The sequence below is a fragment of the Herpailurus yagouaroundi genome, unplaced genomic scaffold (assembly GCF_014898765.1).
Source record: "Herpailurus yagouaroundi ecotype Mexico unplaced genomic scaffold, PumYag 181, whole genome shotgun sequence".
NCBI classification, from domain to species: domain Eukaryota; kingdom Metazoa; phylum Chordata; class Mammalia; order Carnivora; family Felidae; genus Herpailurus; species Herpailurus yagouaroundi.
The window spans coordinates 13583626-13599474 of NW_024412412.1; the positions used below are offsets into that span (position 1 = coordinate 13583626).

The window sequence follows — 15849 nt, forward strand, 5'->3', positions numbered from 1 at the left end:
TATCTCTGGAGAACGCTGAAAGAATAGTATTTTCGTTGTTACCTTTAAAAATAAGTGACGATCTGGGGGCGCCTGGGTGGCTCAGTCGGTTAAGCGTCCGACTTCGGCCTAGGTCATGATCTCGCGGTCCGTGAGTTCGAGCCCCGCGTCGGGCTCTGGGCTGATGGCTCAGAGCCTGGAGCCTGCTTCCGATTCTGTGTCTCCCTCTCTCTCTGCCCCTCCCCCGTTCATGCTCTGTCTGTCTCTGTCTCAAAAATAAATAAACGTTAAAAAAAATTTTTTTTTTTAAAATAGGTGACGATTTGGTTTCACAAGTGACCACTCGGATACACTCTGATACTTCCCTTAGATTACAAAATCGATATTCTTTGTAACTTTTGCAGTGTTCCCAAGTTGGGAATCATATTGACAATAATACAGAATGTGGAAATTCTGCAAGTATCTTTCTGCATTTGTACTGAAACTTCGTAAGTCCCCCCTTAAATGAATACAGGGTACCACATTACACCTGCCAATGAGCCCTCTGGGAGACATCTGGCTTCCCGTCTGTCAGAGTGATGGAGTGGCTACAAAAGGGGTCTCCACTGCCTCCCACCTGAGTCCCTGGCGGGGCCAGCGACATACTTGTCGTGAATCTGGTAAAGCTGAAGCCTCAGAGAGAACTGGACCACCTCGCTGGTGCGGGCCTTTCTTGCGAGAGGACCGCGGGGTTATATGGTCACATGTTCACCAGAAACTTGCAAATCAGTTAGGGCCTTCATCTATTTCCTTTTCGACTTGCTTTCCATCACACTTTTCCTTGAGTAGGATGACACTGGAATGACTATGGGCACTTTGAGGATTCAGCTAAGGAGGCTCTGAGCTGGGGATACATTTAGTTTAGATTTAATTGGATATATTTATGAGGTGTGAAATCATTGCTGTCTGTGGTTGTTATTGCTAGCCATCCCGGAATATTCCTACCACCCGCTGCCTCACCTACTGACATGAAAGCACAGGGTCAGAGATTATATGAAGCTATGAATTAGTCCTGTGGAGCCCTGCACCAGAAGTAGATAGGTAGTGGAGGAGAAATAATGTTCGAAATGTATGGAAACGGAAGTTAGTCTGTGAAAAATTCCTCTCGTCATCAGCTATGTTGTAAAAGTGCCTAATCAAAAATGCCTAATTTCTCCTGTCAGAGATACACTTGATACTGGGATGTCTGTAATTACAAACGTGCCACAATTTTCTCGTTTGACGAATATATCTCTTGAGCAATTGATCAGAATTCTAGCGTTTTTTAGGGCGCAAACATGTCAGCAGTGTTGCGAAATTGAGTTCATCAGGGGGTGAAGTCACACGTGCCGTGCATCGCAGGGTATCCCTGAATCTTATGAACATTCGAGACAAAAATTTCATGTTTATGTCACATGAAACACTGATATTGACAAAGATAATATAAAAGTCATAATATTCTGTGAGGATATCACAACAAAGTGGTTAATGAATGTCATCAATTCAAAGAGTGTTTAAGATTTGCTTATTATACAATAAAGTCTTCCTTTCTAGCAATAATGCCAAAAATTTATATGACATTAATAATAATTAAATTGAAACTTTTCTAAACTATCAGTAATGAAAACTATATTAAATAGTCGCAGTGAATAAAGACTGAATTATCTTTCTGTTCGGTCTATAGAAAGTATTACAAAATCGTTGTCTTATAAAGAAACATTGAAAGAGTGAACAAAGCTCAAAAATACAGAAGGAGAAATGTTTATTAGAGACATGACAGGCACTTAATAAAAAATGTTACATGCTTTTCTGAAATTTGTGGTGTTTTCAGCTCAAAAATAATTTCCTTTGATTTCTTATTCTAAATACTCATTTTATACCTAATTTCATATTCATAATTTGGTATTCTTTTCTTTTTTTAAAAATTCATTTATGTATTTATTTTGAGAGGGAGAGCAAGAGAGAGAGAGAGAGAGCATGCCAGGGAGTGCAGAGAGAGGGGGAGGTAGAGAGAGAGAGAACCCTAAGCAGGTTCCTAGGACACTTTCAGCTCAGAGCCCAACTCGAGGCTAAATCTCACAAACCATGAGATCATGACCTGAGTCGAAATTAAGAGTTGGATGCTTAACCAGCTGAGCCACCCAGGTGCCCTTGGTACTCTTTTTCTTAATGAGAGCCCCCCAAGATGTATAATTTCAGACCCCATAAAACCTGCATCCACCTCTGTTCCCAGCTCTATGACTTGATAACTGTGTGATCTCGGGGAAGTCACTTAAGCTCCCTGTGCTACATTTTCCTCATCTGTAAAGTGGGAATGGAAATAGAGAGTCTCAGAGAGTCTTTGAGAGCATTAAATGACTTCAAACATGGAGAAGAGCACTTGGGACACTTCCTGGCCCAACATAAACACCATGTCGATGTTACTTATTGTTACTGTAGTTGCTGCTAGAGTCTGGGGACTGAGATTCATGAAGTTGACAGTGACTGATTCTTCCCTACCGAGTCTTGTCTTCACGCAGAGGAATTAGCCAACAGAAAAACAAGAGTCCGTGCTGGTTACGAGAACTGCTAGTCCCCTCCACTTGCACACACACTGAGTGGGGACAGAGATGCCTCGTGATCTGTCAAACGTGGTGGAGGGTGGGTCAGCAGGAGTCGGTAGACACGGAGTTGAATGGAAGGAAGTTCTAAGCCGACTTGGTTGACGGCCAAAATCCAGAGAAGCCAGGAAGCCTCCTGGGCGGTGTGCAGAAAAGAGATCCTTCTTAAGATCCTCTCTGTTCTGCTGTCCCAGTGACTCTAAGTAATTTGATGTGACAAAAAGGATAGCGATTCCTAAGAGAACCTTGAAAGCCCCTTAGAGCTCATTGAGTATCACCCATGTTCTGAGAACCAGGCTGATTTTTAGATGTCTGTTTTTTTCCTTTGAGATAACATTAGTACCCATTTGGGGCTTCCTAATATATATATTTTTTCATTTTAGTCTTATTTATTTAGATGTAGTACTTTATCCTGTAATCCCCTCAGAATGGGTTGGGTTGGTTTTTTTTTAATTTTTTTTTTCATGTTTGAGAGTGAGAGAGAGAGAGAGAGAGAGAGAGAGAGCCAGGGTGGGAGACACAGAATCCGAAGCCGGCTCCAGGTTCTGAACTGTCAGCACAGAGCCCCACACAGGGGCCCGAACTCCCGAACCATGTGATCATGACCTGAGCCAAAGTCAGACGCTGACTCAACTGAACCACTGAGGCGCAGCAGTTTTATTTATTTTTTAAGTAATCTCTACACTCACTGTGGGGCTTGAACTCACAACCCCAAGATCAGGAATCACATGCTCCACAGATTGAGCCAGCCAGGTGCCCCTGCGTATTTTTTTTTTTTTTAATGAGGCCTTTTAGTCTCCTCTTTCCTAAAGACACAACACTAATCCCTTGACCTTTCTGAATGGTGGAGGCCCTTGTCAGTGCTCCCTCTACTGGTTTCAGTCTTTTTTAAAACCGTCACAAAGATAAATGCTGATTTTACTAGTGAATTGAACAATGTTCCGTTTTCCTGCATTTCAGTGAAGAAGTGCTTGGATAAGGGGTGGCGTATTGGATGGCTATTTTGATGTTTTAATTCGTCCAGCCTTCAGGTGGTTTTTCTCTTCAGCGCGTAAGTTCTTTTGTATCAGTTTGTTTTCCTTCCCAGGTACCAATTTCAGCACGAAAGGACGTGAAGTCAGGGGCTCAGTGTAGTCAGAGCCAGCCAGCGATGGCGGTCCTGGGCTTCTTCCACGGAGAGCTCGGTAGCCTGTATATGTATAAGCTTCATATCCTGTAAAGCTTGAGGGTTGTTAAAGTTTGACTCTGCTGACGTTTGGTGAAGGGACTTCCGACTTTAACTTTTTGTAGCAGCCCATCCATCCTCTCTCGTGTTGTTAACCTGCCTGCACAAGTCAAGTAATGTCTCAAGAGCCCCGGTAGAATGACATCCCCCCGGGGGCGCCTGGGTGGCTCATTTGGTTAAGCGTCCCACTTCAGCTCAGGTCATGATCTTGCGGTTCATGAGTTCAAGCCCTGCACTGGGCTCTGAGCTGACAGCTCAGAGCCTGGAGCCTACTAAAGACTTCTGTGTCTTTCTCTACCTCTGCCCTTCCCTGCTCACTCTCTCTCTCTCTCTCGCCTTCTCACAAATAAATACACGTTTAAAAAACAACTCGAGAATTACACCCTCATCTGACAAATCCTCAAGAAAATTTGTATTTGAATCTTCACAGAACACTTGCACTGTGACTGTCTTTGCTGTGTGTCAGGGAAATCATCGCCCCAAGGGCCATCTTGATATAAATGTTCTCTCATCATGTTGATGATTTGTTTCTCAAGACATCAGTTTCTTTGCCCCCGAGAATGGGAGTAACTATAGACATAAACAACTTTTACTATTGACGTCAGGCACTTGAGTGTCCCTTTTGCTGTGTCCCATCTTCCAGGCTATAATTTATCCTCACTAAATAGAGGTAGTGGCCTAAAGCCGAGTCAGAGTTTTTCTCCACAGGGTAGCAATGTCCCCAAGAGGTAAACTTCAGTGACGGTTGTATTGTTTGGGGAAATGTTAAATGTGTTCTATGCTTTAGAAAAGGGACTTGTTTTTTTTTTTTAATTTTTTTTTTCAACATTTATTTATTTTTGGGACAGAGAGAGACAGAGCATGAACGGGGGAGGGGCAGAGAGAGAGGGAGACACAGAATCGGAAACAGGCTCCAGGCTCCGAGCCATCAGCCCAGAGCCCGACGCGGGGCTCGAACTCCCGGACCGCGAGATCACGAGATCCCGCGAGATCGCGAGATCGTGACCCGGCTGAAGTCGGACGCTTAACCGACTGCGCCACCCAGGAGCCCCAAGGGACTTTTTTTTTTAGAGTTTCTAAAACCCAGTTCTGAATGCAGTATCTGTTTTGTGGGTGAATGTATTTGGACGTAACATGTGTCTTTCCATGTGGATGATTTACACATGGCCTACAAGCATAGGAATTTTGAGTTCTTTAGAAGAAATATGCTTCATGTACTTCAGGGTCATAGAATAATGAATTCTATACTGTGACTGTTATTTGTGTACAGATTCTCCCTCCCATCTGCCTCCTGTGGTGTTACTTGGGTCTCAATAGCTGCTATAAATTGATCGTACTACTACTCAGCTTACTATAAGTGCCACCGGCTATAAAGGCTGTATGTTCAGAAAAAAATGGAGGAATAAATCCACTGTCATTTTTCTCAAATCAGAGCAGTCTATAAGAAAATGCTGATTATTTATGTTGTTTTTTGATGGCTTAGATCTCATTGAAATATGCCTGGTTTCTTTAGAATTGATCAACCTGGTTCCTTTTTTTTTTTTTTTTTTTTTTTTTTTTACTATCTTGTGTTTATTTCCCACCATGAACTTAATGGTTTTCTAGCTAGTTTTTCTTTTTAGTCTCCCAAAATGATTTACTGTGCAGGTGCTTAGGGGAATAGTTTATAAATCATAATTATTATATTACAGAAAATTTTGAATCTGTTAACTTTGAATTAAAATAGTAGGGGCGCCTGGGGGGCTTAGTCGGTTAAGCGTCCAACTTGGGCTCAGGTCATGATCTCATGGCTTGTGAGTTCAAGCCCTGCGCCGGGCTCTGTGCTAACAGCTCAGAGCCTGGAGCCTGCTTCGGATTCTGTGTCTCCCTTTCTCTCTGCCCCTCCCCCGCGTGCGCGCGCGCACTCTCTCTTTCTCTCTCTCTCTGTCTCTGTCTCTCTCTCGCTCACAAAAAAATAAATAAATAAGTAAACATTAAAAAAACTGTTAGATGCCATAACAGATTTTTTAAGTATGAATCTATCCATACCCAGGAGTCCCCTTTTGCTTTTTAAACCTCATTTCTCATCTGAGGTCAATTTAAATTGTCTTTTAAAAGTTTATGGAGAGACATGGTGTCTGAGTACACACCAGTTATATGTCAAATTTATATTGTTTTATTAACAGCCTGCCATTGTGTTTCTTTACTGATATACTACGGTATTTTTTTCCACTTGGAACACTTCATTGATTCGCATCTCTTAAAAAGCATCCAAGACCTTAATTTCCACCAAAATCTAGTATACAGGAGGTTTTAAAGTTCAGTTGACTGGGTATACAATTTAACTAGAAATAAAGATGAAAAACACTCCTTTCAACTCTTGCCAAGTTCATCAGAAGGCTTCTATGAGAGGTTTAGGTTCAAGGTATTTGGGAGTGAAAACATGATGTTGTCAGCTGTTTAACAATGCTAGCAGGGAGGAGACAGACCGTAAGTGGTGTCAGATTACTCCATTCTTCCTAATATCTCTATTCTCCCTAAAACTCGAGCCAGGTAGCTGTGGAGAGTTAATGTGGATTTTAAGTAATTTTCATTATATGTAGAGATCCTTATTACCCCAGGGGAGTAAGTAAAAAGTCAGAACTTTGCACTCGGTTTAATGTAAGGGTGGAAGAATGAGGCACACAATTTTAAGGGATAGGATTCCTTCCCGCGATGGCACATTGGTATCCTTACAATGGCAGATTTTATCTCTGTCATTTCTCGAATATGACAAGTTGAGGAGAGCCTTTATTCATCTTAGCTCAGTTCTTTTTCCACCTACCAGTTTTTAAAATACAAGCTTCTTAACGGTGTTAGTCCATACAGAAGCCATGACTCTTCTGCCTTTTCATATTTAACATATTATCTTCACAGATTATGGTGTGACTAGAGCCAGGTTGGGTTTTTTTTTCCTATCACTCTTCTTCATGATGGGTTGGTTCACTGACCCTCTCCTTTTTGAGTGCCTCTTTAGTGAAGCTGGAAAACAGCTGTCTGAAATATGGCTATTATTTCTGGGGTTTAGCCGCCATGTGCCTTGGATAAATTAAGGAGCAGTCAAAGGAAGTCCATAAATATGAATACTTTGCCAGCTGCTTTTCCATTAAACTCTGTTGGTTGAATGAAATTAGCAAATAATTATGTTGGTGGGGAATCTACTATATCCAAATGTAATATAATGTCTTCCTTTAACAACAGAGCTTAATTTTTTCCTGTACACCAAATTAGTTTTTAGGGCAATCTACATTGCAAATTGGCCGATTTGCATTAGAACTATGCCTACTTGTTCTGATTTGTCAACACCTCTTTTTTTAAAAAGTCTTTAACATCGAGCATGGGTGGGTAAGACCATCTGCTTACAGAGCTTGCCTGCAGCTCTGTCACTTAACACATGAGACAGGTTACAGCTGTTTAATTGTTATGATGCTGAATGATTATCATTCTTTTCAAAATTAATATTTATATATGTGTGCATAGAAAGCATGTGGTTAAACATAAGTGATCTAATTGTGAATTAATGGCGTTAGGTATTCATTAATTAGTCCCCCCCACGAACAGTGAAGGGTAAAATAATGCTTTTCACATACACTCCAACTCTTGGCTTTTAAGACGAGTCCCCAGGAGTGATTATTATGCATGTGAGTAATCCACTCCAAATACACTGGTGTAAGCAAGGGAAAAAAAATCACCATCTAGCCGCCATTAAAAACAAAGGGAAAACTATCTATATGTTTATTACCCATACGCTAACTCTTTCCTGCCCCTAAAAGCATTATCCTCTGAACTGTGACCAGTGTAAATACAAGCCACGTAGTAAGAGCCTAGACGTATGTCAGTTATGACTGCATATACCAGCATATCACCCGCAATGACTACCACTAGCCCCTGGGGAAGCTTGCTCAGCCCGCAGTGGACTTCCCCGGCGTAAGGAATGGTGACGCACAAACATACATCATTTTGCTCAAGTTAGCAACACGTATTCCATCCTGTCTGCTCAGTCGATTTCATAACGGAAAACAAAATGAAAAGTTTTCAGCAAAATTGCGATATGATGACAGAGGTATGCGTGTAAAAGAGGATATTTAAATGCCTTCGTTTCCAGGTAGTTACCGTCAAAGTGACTTGTGTTTGTATCTATACGGATATTGGTACGCCTTTAGAAACTACTGACTTACCTGGCTCAAATACAATGACTAATGAGGGAACGCAAAATCTATAAGGACAAGTTGGGATTTGTTCTTTATTCCAAAAAGCTGAATCACGTTTGATTGGCTGTTGTGCGGTAACAAATGATGTCAGCGATGTCTCAGTGATAACGTGTTCACGTCTTTAGTTCAGCAAAATTGAAATTATAACTGATGACTGGACCCATGGTTTGCCAAGATAAGAGTACCAACCGCAGTAGCAAGAACAGCTTGAGGAAGATTAATTTATATTGTGAAAGACCGAAGAAAATTGTAACCCGTGATAGAAGACTCTGCATGCCTCCTTCCAGAATTTGAACTTACTTCCCATTTTTTTCTCGGCTGAAATGAGTAGGCTGACCCATGTGTAGACCGGTACTTGACCAGTACCGGCAAAGTGTAGTGCTCAGCATGCAAATGTATTTTTTTTTTTTAACATTTGTTTATTTTTGAGAGACACAGAGACAGAGTGCGAGTTGGGGAGGGGCAGAGAGAGCGAGACACAGAACTTGAAGCTCCAGACTCCGAGCTGTCAGCACAGCCGACACGGGGCTCAAACCCACAAGTCGTGAGATCGTGACCTGAGCCAAAGTCGAGCGCTTAACTGACTGAGCCACCCAGACACCCCCCAAAACCCAAGGTTAAACTTATGTGCACACTGTTCTGTCAGCCACCAATAAAATCTCTGTAAATAATTTTTGATGCATCTATGCATCTATGAGTTACATCTATGAGATAGATTTATCTCTGCAAATCACTTTTGATGCATCTATGATTTATCTATGACTTTCCCAAAAGAAGTTACCATTTGTCCTAGGGGAGGTAAAGATTGTTCAGTTATGTTTTTATTGTTTTTCCTGATACGTTCGAGAAAACCAGTAAGAGGAAGACCCGATGTATGTTGCACAATTATTTACAAGTCTTATGCTGTGCATTTTTCTTAAATACTAAATTTTATGCACAGGCAAAACTAATGCAACCAAGAAATTATATGCATTGCAGTTGATCAGATCAGTGGGTTAGTTTTATGATTTCCTGCCACTGGACTTGCTTGGCGCACACAAACGCCACTCTAATAATTGGCAAAACCAAGTTCATCGTATCAATTGAAGAGCCGAATAGTCATCTGGCGTGAAAAATATTCGCGTTACCATTTGTATTGATTAATGTTGAGCTGTCTCTGGGTAGTTCCGGTCCCCAGTCAGGGCGCTAAAACGTAGCCGGATTATTTTTCAATCTAGGAAATCCTCAGAAAGTGTGGTTTTGTTTATGTCGTGCGGTGAACCCAGACAGGGAGTACAAACGTGCTACTGACGTGGTTACGTGGATGGCCTGGCCCCGGGGGCTGAAGTCGTGCCGTGTGCAAAGACCACCCCAAGCCGGCCATATCCCACGCTAACCAATGCTCATCTCTTTGCGTGGCTGTGTCTGTGCCAGCGTCAGTGAGTGTGCCGCGTGGACTCTTGAGTGTCCCCCTGCCCCTTCCATCATGTGGACGTAGCTCACGGTCAGGCAGGAAATTCTGCACGGAAGGAAAATAGCAAATATTTTTCTATCCGTTACCCTTACAGAGCTTTGCAGCTTCTGATGGCACTTTGCCCGGCAAGGCTAACTTTATAAAATTTGGTTTCTGGCAGAGCACCTTTTCCATAGAACCTGTTTTTTTTTTTTTCTGGACTGCTTTAAATCAGGGAAAATATTATTTCACTCTTTTAGAAGGTCTCAGGTTAGTGTCCCAAACTGAAAAGTGGTATTTCGCGTGGGCAGCTGCGTGGAAGAAGCAGTGTATTTGTACAGATACTTTGTTCGCCACATTTCCAACCCACAAAAGGAATAAAATATGTCAAGTTTCAGAAACAATTTATTTGAAACAGGTTGTTTTCAAAAGCGCATTGCCGATTTTAGGGGCGCGAGAGCTCTTTGAAACAACACGTGCACGTGCGCACGTCCACAAACGTACTCACACGAACTGTTTTTTGCTGGCACAGCCTCACTTTCTAGTCGTTACAGTTCAAGTTTAGTGACTCTTCTAAAGAGGATAAAATACTTGTGATGTTTTATCCTGGTCTTAGATTGAGAATTTTATGGCGGGGGGGGAGAACATATTGTCAGGGGCCCGAGTAAATTGTTTTATGGAATGTAAAATTACATCTCTGCCATAATCCTTTACGACAAGGTAATCCGTAATTGGCAGTGGGCCCCAATCAAGGAACACGGAACCAATGGATGTGCAGCTTGCACACTGATTTAAACACTTACTGGCTGGAATAAATGGATTTAATATGTACTTATTGCAGATTGTTGCTTTTCTGTCATCCTCCAGGAACTGGTAGTGAATAACCTAAGAAGGATACCTACTTACAACTTTAATGAGATACTAATGTGAATCATTTTTTTAAGTCTGTGTCATAAAGAATGAGGAAACACACAATGCTAAATTAAAATGTGTCCTCGATTCCAAGGACGTTGCAGTAATCGCCATAGTGGAGAATATGTCTGGATTTCATTACGTGCCCATCTGATTGAATTATCCTCTCTTGAAGACGGGCCCTTAAGATTTTAATGTTGCAATTAAACTGAGAAATACTTCCAGCTTCCGGATTCTGTGTTATTTGCCTGTGTCTGGGCTCTGCCCAGGAGTCCATTCAGTGGCCCAGTGAAAATACTGTTCTGTTTAATATGCTCCAACCAAGCATATTGTCAACAGTGAAAACAACATGAGTAGTTCATAACCATACGCATCAGCAATTAACGTATACACAGACCATTTCCATTTTTCCCTTGTGAGCTGTCTAACGTATATACAACCAACTTGGTTTGCCCTTGTTTCTTCTTTGTGTTTTGAAGAATCCCTTTGACAGTAAAAGGAAAGCAAACTTGGCCTTAATCATATTCTGTGTAGACCTCCAAATATCCCAGTTCTTCCTCAAAGCAGACATATATACTCCTTTGACCTCATATTCAAATGGGCAACTATCTTTAGGATTACCACTCAAAAGATATTTCTTGGTACAGAATTTTACCTTAACTACTGCGGTCCTTTTGTTGTTCAAACTCACTTGCTTTAAGTTTTCCCTGGTTTTATCCCTCAGTCTTAATATCTTGCCAATTGGTTTTTCAAACTTTGGGTTTTATGAACAGGTTATAGCATATATCATAAAGCTCTCTTGAGTCTACATAAGGTACTCTTACTTATGAAGCTGTGTCAGTAGGTTGATATTTCAAATTAGTTTGGATTCTGATCTTACTTCCTGGGCCCCCCTTTAATTGCCAATGTTGAATTAACGATTTCCACGGGGTTTTTTTCGTCTTATGTTTTCATTCAAGTAAATTTATCAACCATTCCATAAACAGATGATGCTTCTAACCTACCTTACGTGGGTACGCCATTCTGACTCTTGTTGTAAATATAACTTATTTATTAAGTCTGTGGCCACGGACTGCCTGGTTGGTATTTTGGTGTTGCCACTCGCTAGCATTTTGACCTTGAGGAAGTTATTTCACTGTGCCTCAGTTTCTTCATTTGTGAACCAGGGAAGATAATAAAAGTACCTGTTGCCCTGTAGGTGGTGACAGTTAAGTCAGCATCTCATGGACAGTGCTTGGCATAGTTTTCAGCACCTAGAGTAGCAAATGGTATTTATTGTTAATACTACTGTGTGTAATTGGGGTGGATGGATTGCACGAAGGGAGAGGAACAGGTGCATGAAGGAGGGGGAGGGTTTAGGAAATGAGGTATTGCTAACCCGTGGTTCTTTCTCAGAAAGTATTATTATTATTCGTCATATATCTGTGTCTGTATTATTCAAAGAGTTTCTTCAAAAGCTGCAAACACATGTAAGACACCCTAGAACCGCCATAATAAGTACATTTAATCATTTTGTTCAGCAGATATTAAGAATCCCTTGTGAGCCAGCCAGTGGGAATATGGGAATCAGCATGGCCTTGGAGTTGACATTTCTAATGGAGATTTACACACTCGGTCTCCTCTATCTATATATCAATAAAGCCTGTATTTTTATGGCATCTCTTAATGAATTGATCACAGCTAGTTCTTGATTCAACCCTTCTCCTTTTACATTTGCCCTTGTGATCATACCCCTGGACTTCTTCCATGAGAAGCGCTCAGGGAGAAAAAAAAGGAACAATCAGATAACCAAAGGAAATGGAGGGAGGAGGGTGCCCATAATTTTGATAGATAAGCAGACGAGGCGACAACCTATAGGTAGAAATTCCAAAAGTGTTGCTATTCCGTTCTAGTCTACACATTAGGAATTAAAAACCGTACAGGACTAAATATGAGCAAGGTCCCTCCTAAGGGGCCTTAGACTCCAGATCGTTAGAAAGGGGTACAGACAAGAGTAGATCATTTTGTGTGCACCTCCATTCATCTTCCCCAAAACAGGAAGTGGGACGATACGGTCATCAGGAGCTTTGAAAAGAGAAATCGTTCTTTTTGAAAAGAAGTACCCAGAGGGGAGTCTATGAAAAGGACACAGTACCACTCATTTGCTTTGGTGATCCTGCAGGTTTATGGGCTCATCCCATCACGAAAATATTTGTGATGACCCAAACCTTTCTTCCACATCTACGGTTTCACAGAGTCTTTGCCCACCTGATCCAGCAAGTAGACCAGGGACCGCCAACGCGTGGGCTCGAAACCCGACTCGTCGTCTCATGCGTTACGCTCTAGAGAGGACTGCGGATCTGAATGTATTCGGAAAGAGAGACAATAGACAATGAAGACCAAGAAATAGCTCTGACGTCTGAAAGACACTCACTCGTCTGCATTCTGCCATTTACGTTACATCCACCAGGCCATTTCCCAAGGAGGCCTTGTAGGAGGCAGCTAGGAGACAGCAGAAGCACCCTATGGCCGATGAGAAAGTAGTATCTATTTCATGTTAGGTCGGGAATAATTGCAAAGTACTTGCGAGCCGGAAGAGGCATGCTGACCGAGATTGCTAGGCTGTGACCTTGCACGCCTGTCTCTCCCTCTTCAGTCTCTGCATCTGCACTTACTGTATCAGCTGTACTTATATCGCAGGGTTGTGGGAGAGATCAAATGAGAGGGAGCGCTTAGAGCAGTACCTGGCACAAAGTCAGCCTCTGTCATCCTCCTCAGGGAGGAGAGCTGGGATCACGGCACTTCATGTGTGTCCCCTGGATTATCGTGAACCGGGACAGAGACCTGGAGCAGAACGAGAAATTTGGAAATCGTTAATACATCAGACACGTGTTCGCAGTCTACGATTTATAGAACCAGAGCCCATGGAAGAGCTAAAATCATAGCATTTTGTGTGTGCATTGTGTGCATTGTTTCTCAGGGGAGAGTCTGTAACTCCTGCTACTTTTCTCACTGACCCGAAACCCCAGAAAGATTAAGAATCACTATCTTACAGGAAATACGGTAATACCCCCCCCCCATCCCCTATTCCCACATGGGTCTTTTTAAAAGATAAATAATTGAAACTCCCGGCAAAGTGTTTTATGAATACAACATTTTACTGGAGAATCGTTTTTTAAAAGGGCTCCATTTTATATGTCTGGCACTCATTTTTATAAGAGTTTTCTTCTATAAAACAAATTTGAAACTTTTGGTGAGTAGGTCTAATAGGAAGGACTTGGTTTTGGTGTCAGAATACACTCATTCGTTTTCAAAGCAATTTTTTTGCAACTTAATGTGCGTTTCAGCAACTGTTAGGAATATTAATTTTTAAATATACTGTATTATTTTTACGATTATTGTTCCTAATGGCTTCTTACAACTTGCCTGTATTTTTCTGATTATTTCCTGTCGTGGCTTATCTAATGATGTTTTTATTGTTGCAATTATGATTTTTAATAATCATTTGAACCCCATCTATCGACATCTCCTTTTAACATCTTTATTCTGCGGCACGAGCCTTTTGTGGTAGTGTCAGAAATGTTAATCTTCGAGGACAAAATACACGTGGTGGTTTTTACCCCTTTTCTCCATTAGTTTTAAACTAACAGCCTCACAGTTACTCCCTAGGATATAAAATGCAAATGGCAAATCTTAGTATCTCTTTCTCAGTATAGATATTATTCTTTTGGTTGGGTTTTAACCGTTTGCACAATTTATTTATGTTAAGCATTTTTCATATTTAAAGTGGCATATGAATTTTAACCTGCTATACATTTTAAATATATTTTCTGATTTCATCACCACTTTTGTTGTTCTCTTGACCTGATGAGAAACCTGCCGTTACTTTTAATCAAACCACTGTTTTGTGTAATTGATTGTTTGCTAAGATAATGGGATTGGCTGGATTAGAAATAATTCATTCCTCCTTTCAAACTACTAATCCAGATCAGAATTAATTACGTTCCTTATTTTGGTTGCATTAACTGAAGTGGACCCAATGTAAAAGCAAACAGCTCTCCAGCTGGATCCGCGTGATGACTTTTTATAAATTCAGAATTCCTCCAAAAGTACTACCCTATCTGAACCAGAAACTCCAGAATTTTTAAAGGCACTTTGTTTCTGTTTAGATCATCATGGAGCTATTATGAGGCTCTCCTAGATTATATAGTGTTCGGAAGGGATTATTGAGAAATCACATGAATGATGTTATCCAATGGTACGTTTTTGTTTCAACGTTTGAAAATAGAATTGTTTTATTAAGTTATAATTTCCGAGTAGTACCTGAGAGTGTTGCCTCGCCTTAATTTCCCTTGCAGTATGTTGTCAATTAGTTATGAACACACTTATTTTTAAATGCAATTCAGAAGCCTCTAATGGAGTCCTGTGGCAACATGAAGAATCCTTTTACATCCACGGGCACACATGTGTCAGAACCGCTTATGGTTTTGTTTCTGCACACGACAGAACTACCAAACCTGTTAGAGCTTAAATCATTCTGTTAGGAGTTCGGTTTTCACTTGCATGTGTCAGTAACGAAAAATAATCAACAGAAGCATCTTTGAAAAGCAATTTTAGATCATTAAAGATGTATGAATTTTGACAAAGCAGGCAGATTTCAGGCTTATTAAGAATATATTATGTCTCTCTGCTGGTGAAGCCCGAGAGAGGTATTTCTGCCTCTGTTCAAGAGAAAAGGTGTAGCCTCATTGTAACCTCATGAAAGATTAAATGGACAGGTCCAGTGAAAGACTCCGGTCTTAATCCTGACTGTTTCTACAGAGTGGTTGTGAGAAACAGCTTATTCCAGGCTGGATCCTGAAAAGAAACAGGACCTTGGAACAGTCTGTATTTCCTCACGGACTGACCACGTATGTGATGCGTCACTGCCCATCCGCTGTGTGGTCAAGGGCTGCTGGGTAATCATTCTCTGCACAGTGTACACGTGCCTTTTTCATAGTATAGTAAGTTTGCTCCATTTGCTTAAGGATTCAAAATAACCTCCCTTTTTTGTTTATTCAACGCGGAAGTTTGATAATCTGTAAATCCACAAGTCATTCGAGACAGAAGGTGAGGGAAGCACGATTTCTGTGGGTTCATCTCTCAGGTTGAAGAAAGACAGCATCAGAACACGCGTATATGGTTCCTCCAGGGCTCCCGTGTGGTCCTTTTCGCCCTTCATTGTGCAACCCTTACGAAACTACTTTGCTAAAAACGAACTTGCAAACGTTAGAATTATTTTCTACCCCCCCCCAAAAGTTTCTTTGTGGCCCTCATAGTTATAAATTTCCCAACTTCTTTAGTGAAAAGAGCCCTCGCCGTCGTAAATTTCCCAATTTCGTAAGTACAAAGAATTAATTCCATTTGTTCTACTTAGCCATTAAAGGATAATCTCAAGACGGAGCAGGGTGGGGGCATTCCAACACATCTGGGAAA

General features: G+C 41.2%; 1 protein-coding gene across 11 annotated transcripts in view; it reads left to right on the plus strand.

Moving 5' to 3' along the window:
* Positions 1-15849, plus strand: part of TENM3 (teneurin transmembrane protein 3) — a 1301596-nt gene that overhangs the window by 1200757 nt on the left and 84990 nt on the right. The gene's annotated exons all lie outside the window — the stretch shown is intronic.